Below are 13,799 nucleotides of genomic sequence, written 5' to 3'. Positions count from 1 at the left end.
TATTTCCTAAAAATAAATAAAATGAAATAATAAAAAAAAGAATTAAGTGTGATGAAAATGGCGAAGGTGTCGATGTCGCCTCGAAATGCGTGCCCGCGAATTTAGGAAACTTGAAGTATGGCGATCTCCTCGTATTTACCAAAATAAAACCTCGCAGGAATAGGAAATCGTGCGTTTATAGAATTAGGAAAGATCCAACGCGGAAATCTCAGAAAGTGAGCCTGGGGAAGAGGCGCAGCATGAGCTGCGTCCCTTTGAAGAGGCGCAGCAGGTGGTGCGCCTGTTCCCAAGTTGGTCCGTTCTGGCGGATTTTTGGAGACAGCAATTAGTATAAATAGAAGCGTCGATGGAGTCTTAATTCACACAATTCTTCCGTCTTTTCTTCGTCTATTCACATAAAATTCCCAAAATAAATTTTCAAAAGAAAATTATCATCATGAATACTTTGGAGATCCGCTTGAAGGAATGGACTAATGAATTTTCGAATATGGAGAAGCATGACATGGGTGCTTATAACCTTGGATCGTTATTGAGTTTGAAACTCATTAAAATTGTAAAACCATTCTTGGATGCTTGCCTTGACTATTGGGACCCGAATTATCATGTTTTCGCGTTCCCGGGAGGTGATATTTGCCCGTTTCCCGAAGAAATAGCTGCCATTGGTGGGTGGGATCCTGAACATTTACCTGCCATTCCTTCCACTTCACAAGGGTATAAGAGCAAATTCAGAGACTTGCTTGGGCTGACCAGACTTGAGGTGGATCGTCTAGTTACCCCGAAAGGCGTGAGAATGTTGGATTTTATTGATCGATTCATCAACAGGGCCGACCCTACTGTTTCCTATGTTGCTAGGAGGAGAGCATTTGGCTTTTGTTTGCTGCACGTGTACGTCTTCCAAGGACATGTTGATGAAGACTTGAGAGGTGATCCTCGTCTTTTGTGCCTTATTGAGCAAATGGAGCTTCGCAGGAGCCCACTTGCTTATGCTTAGGGGAGATTATCTTGGGTTTGGATAATAGGAAATCCAACCGCGATCTGCCATTTTTGGGGAGTCCCGTCATTTTACAGGTAAAAGACACCTTTTCTTTTCCTTTTTTTTTCGTTTTTTTTTTTCTCTTTTTTTTTTCGTTCTCTTTTTTTTTTTTCTTTTTTTCTTTTTTGTTTTGTCGGTGTCTAATACCTGCTCTTGGTAGGTTTGGCTTATGGAGCGGCTCCGATTGATCGAGCCCCCAGTTCATGCACTTTCCTATCATTCCCGTATGATTGCGATGAGGACGCGGTTGTACATGGTGGACTTCACCCGGGTCTGTGATTATTGGAAGAACAAGCTGAAAAGTGATGATGGCCCGTTGATTAGGTGGGTCGTACCGTGGTGGCACCTCAAGTCTGCATCCTTTGGAGTGTCTTCTTTGGATCCCACTAGGTCCGTGCGCATTCCGGGACTGGAGTTCATGGTATGCATCTTTCCGGAAAGATTGATGAGGCAAGTTGGGCTGAAGCAGACTATCCCTAGGCTTGACACCGTCCCGCAGACTGCTGTGGCGCTTACCACGGAGAGCCGAAGAGAGTGGGCTATTAAATGGGCCCAAAGAAACATGTGGTTCTTGAGCTTCTCCGCCAATGCTTTATGGGTGTCGGATTCCTATCTGAGGTGGAGAAAGGCTGCAACTTCGGAAGAGCGCGAGAGACTAAGGAAACGCGAGCCTGTTGACTACAAGGTGCGCGAGGGAGAGAAAGAGAAGGAGAAGCATCTGACAGAGGGAGAAGAAGAAGCCGGGCTTCAGGTCATTCGTCCTTCAAAGAAATCAAAGACTACTCCTGCTGCAGAAATGGTGGTTGGCAAGAATGGAAGAGTCAGGCCTCGAGAAAGACCGTTGGTGATTAGGTCTGAAGTGGTGCATGAGCGCCCAGCTCGAGGTCGTGACAAGAAGTATGACAAGAATGACAAGGGCAAAGGGAAGATGGAAGAATAGCCCGAGTCTTTATTTATTATTTGATTATTATTATTATTGTTGTAATAAAAAGGAGGGATTTTTAGAATCCTAGCCTATTCTATTTTTATTATGTAACGTACTATTATTTATTAGAAAGCAAAAGGAATAAAAAAAGGTTAAATGGTTATGAAACCGTTGTGATTTTCTTTTATTATTCTTGTCGAATTTCAAATGCAATGCAAATGTCCTTCTATTTACATTTTAGATATAATGGGTTGAATCCTGTGAAGGATTGCCTACGTATTCACTTAAAAAAAGCGAAATCAAACACTTGCGCGTAGTTCGAGTAAATGTAAAAGAATAATTGTTCGAAGCAAGAGCTTGTAATGAACATAGAAAATAAGCATGAGCTTTTGCTTGTTCTCAAGGTGCGAATTTAGTTTATTTGATGATATGAGGATGACAATCTTGTCAAAATGCAAGAGCATGGTGACACTTAGCTTATTTCATCTTGGCCAGGGGCCGTTTATTTAGTGTCACAAGAGCGACACATGGGTTTACGCGAGGCGCGTGTGTGGTCCTATTCTAGGCATAGTATCGTTTCAATTGGTCAAGGTTCGTGGGGTTTGAAAATTCATTCCCATCTAGGTCTGTGATTCTAACCGCACCCCCTGGGAGTATGGATTTGACTAGATATGGTCCGGCCCAATTAGGTTTGAATTTTCCCCTCGGGTCGACAGGTAAAAGAGCCCTAACCGATTTGAGTACTAAGTCTCCTTCTTTGATGTTTCTTGGCCTAACCCTTTTGTTGAAAGCTCGTTTGATACGTGCTTGATATGTTTGGACATTATGCAAGGCGCGTAGCCGACGTTCATCCAGGAGGATGAGTTCTTCATATCTATCCCTCTTCCAATCGGCTTCAGGGATTTGGCTTTCGAGTAGAATACGCAAGGATGGTATTTCTAGCTCGACTGGTTGTACGACTTCCATGCCGTAGGTCAAATAGAAAGGAGTAGCCCCAGTGGGCGTCCTAACTGATGTACGATACCCCCATAAAGCAAAGGGTATCTTGCTTGGCCAATCTCTGTAGTTGTCAGTCATTTTCTTGAGAATTGTGACAACATTCTTGTTTGCCGCCTCTACCGCGCCGTTAGTCTGTGGTCTATAGGGCGAAGAGTGGTGATGCTTGATCTTGTATTTGGCTAGCAATTGCTCGGTTTCAGCTTGGAAGTGTGACCCATTATCACTAATGATCTCATGTGGGCAACCATATCGACAGATGATGTTGTTTTGTATGAACTTTGCCACATTTTTAGCCGTAAGACCAGTGTAGGAAGCCGCTTCTACCCATTTGGTGAAATAGTCAATTGCCACTAGGATGAAACAGTGACCTCCTGTTCCGGCTGGGGTTACCTTTCCGATTATGTCAATTCCCCATGCAGAAAATGGCCAAGGAGATGTCATCGTATAGAGCAATGAAGGAGGGACATGTTGTACATTTCCGAAGATTTGACAATTGTGGCAATGTCTCACGTACTTGATGCAATCAGATTCCATTGTGGTCCAGTAATATCCTAAACGTGTGATTTTCTTTGCCATCATAGGCCCACTCATGTGGGGACCGCATTCTCCGTCATGGACTTCTTCCATCACCTTTCGTGCATGTGAATGATCAAGGCAACGTAGGACTACACCAAGAGGTGTTCTTTTGTATAATTCTCCTTGCATCAGAATGTATTGGGAAGCTAACAGGCGTATAGCACGTTGTCCCCTCTTGTCCATATCTGGTGGATAGGTACCATTGAGCTTAAAGTTCAAGATTGCTTGGAACCAGGGTTCCTGCGCGGTTTCCTCTTCATCGGTGATTTGGTGGACATAAGCCGGTTCTGACCGTCGTTCGATACACAAAGGCATGTCCATCATGTGGTCTGGCATATTTATCAAAGATGCAAGTTTCGCAAGAGCGTCTGCAAATTGATTTTCCTCCCGAGGTAGGTGTAAGTAGGTTACGTGATCAAAGAATTGAGCCACTTGGTCTATCCTAGCCTGATAGGGTGCAAGGCTTTCACTTCGGATTTTCCAAGATCCTGTAACTTGGTTGATGATTAGTGATGAATCCCCATGTACTCGGAGGTTTTTGATTCCTAAGCTTACTGCCGCTTGTAGTCCAATGAGACAAGCTTCATACTCTGCAGCGTTGTTTGTCACCTCGAAGTCGAGTTTGACAGCAATTGGTGTATGCTCACCTTCAGGAGAAATGAGCAACACTCCTATTCCGAATCCTCTTAAGTTTGATGCTCCATCAAAGTACAGATCCCAGGAGTCTACATCTGTTTGAAGTATATCCTCGACGGGAAATGACCAAGTATCTATGGTTTGTGCGTCGTTGATAGGATTTTCTGCGAAGAATTCGGCGACGGCGCGACCTTTTATGACTTTCAGAGGCACATATTTAAGGTCGAATTCTGAGAGCATCAGAGTCCACCTTGCCAGACGTCCGTTGAGGACGGGTTTCTCGAAGAGGTATTTGACTGGATCCATTTTGGAGTATATCTTGATGGAGTAGCTAAGCATGTAGTGACGTAGCTTCTTCGTTGCCCACACAAGAGCGAGGCATGTCTTTTCGAGCTGTGAGTATTTGCACTCATATTCCAAGAACTTCTTACTTAGATAGTAAATAGCTCTTTCTTCACTTCCCCTTTGATTTGAAGATAGCACCCATGGCGTTTTGATTCTTGTGAGATATAAACCAAGAGGTTGATCTCGTTGTGGCGGCATGAGCACTGGTGGTTTAGCCAATATCTCCTTGATTCGGTCAAACGCCTTTTGGCAATCGTCATCCCACATGGTGTGGTCTGTTTTCTTGAGTTTCTTGAAGATAGGCTCACAAATCATCGTAAGTTTCGATATGAATCGACTTATGTATTGTACCTTTCCTAGGAATCCTCTGACTTCTTTTTCCGTTTGGGGTTGTGGCATTTCGATCAGAGCTTTGATTTTGGAAGGATCTATTTCTATTCCTCTTTGACTAACCACGTATCCCAGGAGTTTGCCAGATGTCACCCCAAATGTGCACTTCTGAGGATTGAGCCTCATGTTGTACTTCCGTAACCTTGCGAAGAACTTGCGAAGGTTCGCAATATGTCCCTCTCTTTCTTTGGATTTGACGATCATGTCATCTACGTATACCTCAACTTCTTTGTGCATCATGTCATGTAAGAGTGTAGTTGCGGTGCGTTGGTATGTAGCTCCGGCGTTGATTAATCCAAACGGCATTACTGTATAGCAATAGGTTCCCCATTGGGTGACGAATGCGGTTTTATGCATATCTTCCATGGCCATCTTGATTTGGTTATAACCCGCATATCCATCCATGAAGGACAGTAATGCGTGGTCTGCCGTATTGTCCACTAATATGTCGATGTGAGGTAGAGGAAAGTCATCTTTTGGACTCGCTTTGTTCAAATCCCTAAAGTCAACACAAACACGGATTCTCCCATCCTTTTTGGGCACGGGTACTATGTTAGCTACCCAGTCAGAATACTCGGAAACTTTGATGAACCCGACTTTGAATTGCTTATCAACTTCTTCCTTAATCTTTAGAGCCCATTCTGTTCTCATTCGTCGAAGCTTCTGTTTCACAGGTTTGAAACCTGGCTTAATCGGAATCCTATGTTCGGCAATATCCCTGTCGATCCCTGGCATGTCTTTGTAGGACCAAGCGAAAACGTCTTTGAATTCATTTAGGAGGTCTATGAAATCGGCCCTTTCGGTAGAGCTCAAGGTAGTCCCTATCCTAAGTTCTTGGGGTTCTAGTTCGGTTCCTACGTTGATCGGCTCGGTATCCTCTATTACTGGTCCCCCTTCCCCTTCCTGTAATATTTCTTTGGCTACGTAGGGAGGTATTTCGGTTAAGTCTGGGTCTTGGTCATCCTCAGTATCATCATAAACAGAATTGCACTCGAAAGAACACAGAGAGTAAGCAGAACCTGATTTATTCATATTAAGATTTGAGTAAATTTGAAACAAAGAAGCCAACTGATCCATGGTCAGTGGCGGCAAAGGACGATGGTTGGGGCATTTCCGAACTACTGTGACTACTCGAGGCTAAGCTAGGAGAAACGAAGGGAGTGGGGATGACAACGGGGAGTAGACTCTCTAATGACTTCTCTAGACTCGACTCGACTCCGACTCCGACTCGAACTCATCGTCTTCTGGTTCTCCTTTGAACATCTCTCCTTCTCCAGTGGTGAGCTTGAAGAGTCTTCCTTGGTTGTTGGTCCACTTGATTGACTTTCTCCATCCTTTCTGTTGCTTTGTATCGGTTTCTGTGATCAACGCGGTGGGGTTGAAGCGATCGTCCTGAAGTATCATGGTAATGATCTCATCCTGCGCGGCCCTAATGAATCGGTCCTCTCCAAACAATAGGCTAACAGCTTGTTCATCTAAGCAAGGTGCTTGATGGGTTTTGACGGTAGGAACCGTTTCTGGAGGAATGGAGTAGCAATCGTGAAAGATCTCGATTCCGGCTAGCTTCCTCTCAAGGTAATGCCAAGGTTCGGGAAATCCATGAAAGAGCTCCGAACTTCCTTCTTGAACGAAGTATCCATTTAAGGTAGGGAGATAGGGCCTCATTTGGACTCCTACGTGCTTGCGGTTTTGGACTTGGGCCATCATTTCGAGGACCTCCTCTTTTGTAGGTCTGTACCCTAGTCCAAGTGGTATTCTTGTTGAGTTGCCTTTCTTGTGTGGTGCGAAGGTATTCTTCCGAATTGGGTTCAAAGGCATTCCAGGGAAGTATCCATGGGACTTGAGTATGTGGTTGACCACCAAGTTGGAGTAGGGATTATAGTATAGAGGTGCCAACTCACTTTCTATGACATTCACACTTTGGAAGCCCCCAAGTTCGTATATGGGATCCGCAAGGACTTGATTGTTTGATTGTTTCTCGATTATTGCCTTGATGGGTGACGAAGTGATCGTCACTACTTTGCCATTTAGTGGGATCTTGATCTTTTGATGAAGGGTGGATGTCACCGCTTTGGAAGCGTGAATCCAAGGCCTTCCCAGAAGTATATTGAATGAAGCTTCGATGTCCACTATTTGGAAGTTAACTTTTCGTTCGATTGGTCCCGTAGCTATGGTTAGGCTAGCAAGTCCAGCCACTTTTCGTCGTGTACCGTCGTATGCGCGTACACCTTGATTGGTGGGAGTCCAATCCGACTCTTTCATGCCTAGCTTGTATGCCGTTTTGAGGGGTATGACGTTGACCGCGGAGCCATCATCTACCAAGGTCATTGGCACATTCTTCTTTAGACAAATGACAGTGATGTATAGAGCAAGGTTGTGACTAGCGCCAAAAGGTGGCAAGTCTTCGTCTGAGAAAGTAATAGGATTACTTAGCTTTGGTGATTCTTGGAAGACCAAGTTGACTACATCTTCAGGAGTGGAGTTATGTGCTACACTTAGCTTGGCCAAAGCTTGCAGTAAAGCTTGGCGATGTGGGAATGAGCTTGCTATTAATTGCCAGACTGAAAGATCAGCCTTGGTCTTTTGTAATTGCTTGAGCAAATGATCAGCGGGGTCATCTTCGTTGTCATTTGGTGTGATGACGTTGGTTGGACCGTTTTGAGTAGTATTTTGATATGGGCGACCCGAACGAGTTAGGTGATCCACATCTTGGTCTTTGCCATTCTGGACTATTTCCTTGACTACGGAGTTTTCAATGAGATACTCGTCTTCATCATTATCGGCCCAAACCCCATTGATTGCAGCTAGTTCCCTCATTCTCATGATGTCACTTTCTAGTCGTACGATTTGGTCGACTAGCTTATCAACCATGGTGACTACTTCTTGCATAGTGGCATTTTGAGAGAAGATTAGTGGCGCGTGTTCTTCGGGTATTGCGTTGGGATTGCGTAAGGTTGTTACCATGCTCTCTAGTTCCCAAACTTGTCTATCTACACTCCTTGCCCATGTGATGAAGTCGGAAATAGTAGGGGAGATAGTAGAGTAGAACCCCTCTTTCTCGATTGCATGAATTTCATTTTCGGTGGGAGAAATGAGGTGTGAGCAATCTAAGGTAGATTCATCACTTGTAATCACTAGAACTCCAAGAGGATTCTGAGTGTTGTTGGGTTTACCTCCTGGTGGTATTGGGAGTCGACCATCTTCGATCATATCTTGAAGCACGTGTTTCAACTTGTAGCATTTTTCTGTGTCGTGCCCTTTGCCCCTATGGTACTCACAGTATGAATTTTCATCCCAGAACTTTGATTTCTTTTCGGGTTCGGGAGTAGGTCCAATGGGTTGGAGTTTACCTTGATTCATTAGCCTCTTTAGAGAGTTGGAGTAAGTATCCCCAAGGTTTGTGAACTTCCTTGGTGGGCTAGTTTTCTTGGATGGCTCGAGAAGGTTAACCTCATCGGTCTTGCTAGTAGAGCCGTATGAACGACTTGTGGACCCTTGATATCCTCGACCTACCGTTTTGGACAAGAGTCCTTTACGGATGTCATCTTCAATTCGTGTCCCTAATACGGTTAAGTCCTTGAAAGTCTTGATGTTTTGGTATCTCAAATGAGTGGCATATATGGGCTTGAGATTATCCACAAACTTTTCCACAAGAGTAGCCTCATCCGGGCGTTCAACTAGTTGAGTACTAGTCTTCCTCCACCTACTTAGGAAGTCGGTGAATCCTTCTTTGTCATTTTGGGTAAGAACCTCTAGAGTACGCATGTTGACTTGGATCTCGGCATTATCCGCATATTGTTTCGAGAACTCGATTGCGGCGTCCTCCCAAGTAGCGACCTTCTTGTGATCTAAAGTGTAGAACCATTGCTTCGGGATGGTGTCAAGAGATGAAGGAAAGATCCTTAAGAACATCTCGGGTTTGATGCCTTTGATAGACATGTAATCTTTGAAGGCACGGATGTGGTTCAAAGGGTTCTCGTGTCCCTTGAACTTAGGGATATCCGTCATGCTAAAGTTAGTTGGCAATTTGGAATTGACGGCTTCATACTTGCGATTGTTTTCCCTATAAATGTCATCCCCCTTAAGGTACATCAATTGCTCCTCTAGGTATTGGAGTCTTTTCTCATTGCGATCGTCCCTATGATAGGATTCTCATCTTTAGACTCGTCATCGGAAAAACGTAGTACTTCACCTTTAGGGGGAGGCAACCTTCCCTCTACATCAAATATACGGCCTTCGATAAGTTCAAGGCGGTCATAGGTTTGTTCTTGAGTGATTTGCATTTGGGCTATCGCGGCTAGGATTCGATCATTACTCTCTTGAATTTGCTGGAGATTCGTTTCATCACTTAATCCGGGCATCTTGGAAACTGGATAAGAGATCGGCGACGAATCAAAACACGATCGACCATTCTATCACACTTGCTAAAAGAGGAAAAGTTTTGACTCGTGAAGTGGGTGTGTGCCACTTGTGTTGAGTGAGTTTCGAAGAAAGACAAGGTTTTTGAAAATGTGTGTCCTAGTCAACTGTAGTGTAGTTGTAGGAGTGGATTCGAAGTGAGGTTTTGAAATGGGCTTGTGGCCCGAATTTTGACACGACAAACGGGCAGAGTTTCGACCGGATTTTGCGCTAATTTGAAGGCCTATTTTTTTCGAAATTCTTGTTTGAAAAAAGGATTTGATTTTTTTTTGAAAATTCGTCATGGTTTTGTTTAGAAGTGGTGATCACGTAGGGTTTACATATTTATACAAGCATTATAACGGGATGCTGAGTGCATTTAGAAGGGTTTTGGTTTAAAGGGTAGGTTGCCATACCGAACCATCAAACCCGAAGTCTGTGGAGAGGCTCGTGCCAAACAAGAGTAAGGCCGATTCCTAGTCCATTTCCTCAAGTAGTGAAGGCCCTTGATACAAACAAGAGTAAGCATCATGGTATGGATGACGTCAATCGCTATCCATCCTTAGGCCCAAATAAGAATTAGGACCGTTTAGACGGGACGATTGGTCGAATGGGTTGGGTTGGGCCTAGGAAGGTGATAAGTGCATATTTTATATACTTTCATCCCCTATATTAGCTTCATTTTATTTGTTATTTAGCACTTATCATAGTGTCATGAGCTAATATTTGTTGTTCTAGTGTATTTGCTTGTCTTAACATATTTTTGTAGGAATCTAAGCATTTAGAGGCTTTTTCCTATCATTCTATACACTAAGTTCATTAAGCTAAACAAGACCAAGTGTTGGACTAAGCATGGAGTATTGGATTGGGTGTTTGCATGAAGATTTGTTGGATTGAAGTGAGAATTGCAAATGTTGCCAACAATCAAAATCAAAGCCCAAATGTTCAAGTCCAAGTCAAGGTGGAAATCATAAGATTCTAACAAGCTTAGGATGCTCATTTAGATGCTCAATGAAAGATTTATGAAGCATTAACCGGGTGCATTAAGGAGCATTTATCGCAAACATTGGATTCCTCAAGAAATTAAGTGAGGAATTAAGAGAAAATGCCCGGAAACACACGACCCCGATCGGGGCCACCTAACCCCGATCGGGGCCGCATGCATCTAGCCCATTTACGTTTCTTTTCCTCTCCTATAAATAGGAGAGGTGTTCCGGGGTTTTGGGATATCTCTTCTTCACGTCTCATTTTACTCTTTCATAGCCTTAAGCACTATAATTTCTCTCATTAGTTTTCTCATTAGTTCACAATTTAGTTAAGCTTGTAGTTGTTAAACATTTGGTTATTTATATATTCAAGCATTTGGTTTCCGAGTTAGTTCTATCAAGCTCCTACTTTGGTAATCTTTCTCTTATTTACATTTTGTATTTTGTTTATGAGTTTAGTATTAGTCCTTTACATTTCATCATTAGTATACAATTTCCACTTTAGTTATAATTACTACAATATGCCTTATAATCTAAATATCATTTGCATTTCCATTACAAATATGAGTAGCTAAATCTCCTAGTCTAAGGGCTAGGGGAGCCATGCATAAATCAAGTATATAACATGATAAAATAGATTAATAATAATATTGTTCATATTGCTTCTATCACATGCTTGTGCCACAATGTTTAATCTTTGTTTAGGGCCTTATTCAATTGATTAAGTTTGTTTATTCGTTCTATAAGTCGAGAGGCACGGAATTGAATTAGACTAAGCATGTATAGTAGGACGACCTAGTCATGGACGAGAGTTTCTCTAGGACCCGGTCTATGGTTGATGATAATGCCGTAAGGTGGGTATCTTTAAGCCTAAGTAATTGACAAGATTATTAGTATCAAGTTTATCATGATTATATGTTTACCTTTGCATGCGTGACCCGAACCCCTTAGACTCCCTTTTATTATATAATTTTACATCATAATTCTTATTAATCATCAAACAACCAAACCAAACCAAATCGTAATCGACCTTGATAAAAATCTACCCATAGCAATTCACGAAGTAATTCCCGTTTCCTTGTGTTCGACCCCTATTGCTACATTAATTTGTGTTTAGGGAATTTTATCTTTGCATAGGTACGCGATAAGCCTATCAAATTTTGGCGCCGTTGCCGGGGAAACGGTTTTATTGCATTGTGAATTGTTGATTTCTATCTTGTTTTTCTTTGTCTTGAGGAACACTTGTTCCTTGAGACCGTTACTTATCATTTTCCTAGAAATTGTTGTCTTATGCCCAGGTCCTCTCGTAGTGGAGAATTGCTTTCACCGGATTCCGAGCCCGAGAAAACCTTTAGGAGAAGACGACGATTTTGGAAGGAAGTGAAAGAAGCCACTTCTCCCATCCAAATTGAAAGTGCTAGAAAGTCTTACTTAGACGATCTATAAGCCCTTGAAGAGGAGGAGGTTTCAAGTTCATCAACTCCACCACCATCACCATCTACTACCAAAAAGATGGTGAAGCTTTCCGATCACTCAAAGCCCACCGCGGCCATGCTTCCGGCCGGAATCACAACCACTCAAATCACCGCGCCGGACTTCGAGATCAAACCGGCTTTCATTAGCCTTGTGGAGAGAAAGCAATTTGGGGGAAGTCCTTTGGAGGATCCCAATTTGCATGTGCAAAATTTTTGTGACTATTGCTCCATGATCCGTCAAACGGGCGTCACCCAAGCCCAAATAAGGGAGATACTTTTCCCTTTCTCTTTGAAAGACAAGGCCAAACTATGGATCAATAGCCTTGACCGCACCGCCTTGGCAATCACCAATTGGGAGACATTGGCTCTTGCTTTTTACCAAAAGTTTTTTCCACCGGAGAAAACTCAAACTTTGAGGAGCCAAATCACCGGATTCCGTCAACAAGCTCTTGAGAGCTTATATGAAGCTTGGGAAAGGTACAAGGAGCTTCAAAGACAATGCCCACATCATGGGCTAGATGAATGGTTTCTTGCAATAACATTCTACAATGGATGTTGTGCCGAGTCCCGAAGGATTCTTGATTCCGCCAACAATGGGCGGTTTGATCAAATTGACACCGATCTTGCTCATTCCACGATCGAATCCATGGCAATCCATGATGCACAATATGTCAATTCCCGAGTTGTGCCACCCAAAGGTAAAGAAGAATCCCCCTCCAACTCCGTTTTGCTTGCTCAAATTGCCTTGCTCCAACAACAATTGGCGGAAAGAGATGCTAAAGATTCCCTTCAACAACTCAATGTCGTGTCTTCAACGAGCCAAATCATTGTTTGTGACGGTTGTGGAGGTGCGGGTCATTATGCCGCTCATTGCCGAGCCCCTATGGAAGAGGTAAATGCTTTTCAAGCTTTAAGACAAAGTTCATATCCACCGGGTACATTTTCCAACACTTATAACCCGAACACAAAATTCCATCCGAACTTGTCTTATAATAGCAACAATGTGCTTAACCCTCAACCCCCACCACAACAAAATGCCTATGTCCCTCAACAACAAAAGTATATCCCTCCACCGGGTTATCAAAATCAACAAAGGCCCCCACAAAACAATTACCAACAAAATCCACCACAAAATGGCCAACAAAACAATCAAGGAGGTGGTAAACTCGAGGGCATGATAGTCCAAATGCAAAGGGAATTGTTGGCTCAAATTCAAAAGAATGATCAAGCTCATAGTGCCGCGGTCAAGATGTTGGAACAACAAGTGGCTCAACTAGCCGCTTCTAGCTCTCAAAGGAAGAATAATCAACTACCTCCCCAAGGTGAGCAACCACATGAAACCGTTAATTCTATTTCCTTGAGAAGTGGTTCAAGCTATGATGGGCCATCCATGACTTTGGATGATGAGGTGGTTGGCAAAAAGGCCAAGCTTAGGGGAGATGACAAAAAGAAGGCTAGTGAAGAGCTTATTGTTAAAGATCGTGTGCCATTTCCTCATCGATTGTTGATGCTAAAGAGGAAGAGCAAGCTTGATGCCAAAGATGTTGGGTCTTCTATGCCAAAAGAAAGTGATGAGGTGGTTATTGAAGAAATATCTCCTAATGCTAAGGAGAGTGATGCCGTTCCAACAAAGGTGAGTGTTCCCAATGAGGATGAGAAAGTGAAAGATGTGGAGGATGCTCCTCCCAAGGAAATTGTTCAAATACCATTTCCCCATCGTCTAGCAAAGCACAAGGAGGAAGGTAAGTTTGCTAAATTTTTGGAAGTTTGTAAGAATTTGCAAGTCACCATCCCGTTTATGGAATTGATTACCCAAGTCCCTTCTTATGCAAAGTTTATGAAGGAAATCCTCTCAAAGAAGCGATCCTTCAATGAGGTTGAGACCATTGCTTTCACCGAAGAGTGTAGTGCACTCTTACAAAACAAGTCTCCCCCGAAACTTAAGGACCCCGGTAGCTATTCTATTCCTTGCACTATAGGCAAATATACCATTGATAAGGCCCTTTGCGACCTAGGAGCTAGTGTAAGTGTCATGC

General features: G+C 43.1%; 1 protein-coding gene and 1 non-coding gene across 2 annotated transcripts in view; both read right to left on the bottom strand.

The window, feature by feature from the left end:
* Positions 1 to 13,799, bottom strand: part of LOC141606638 (uncharacterized) — a 106,610-nt gene that overhangs the window by 45,257 nt on the left and 47,554 nt on the right. The window lies entirely within an intron of this gene.
* On the bottom strand, positions 12,173 to 12,279 carry LOC141610248 (small nucleolar RNA R71). The gene has a single exon (XR_012528149.1). It is a non-coding gene; the product is annotated as a small nucleolar RNA R71 (small nucleolar RNA).

This window comes from Silene latifolia, chromosome 10 (assembly GCF_048544455.1).
Source record: "Silene latifolia isolate original U9 population chromosome 10, ASM4854445v1, whole genome shotgun sequence".
In the NCBI taxonomy this organism is placed as follows: Eukaryota; Viridiplantae; Streptophyta; class Magnoliopsida; order Caryophyllales; family Caryophyllaceae; genus Silene; species Silene latifolia.
The sequence above is the reverse complement of the archived record's forward strand: the minus strand, read 5'-3'. Positions and strand labels throughout refer to the sequence as shown.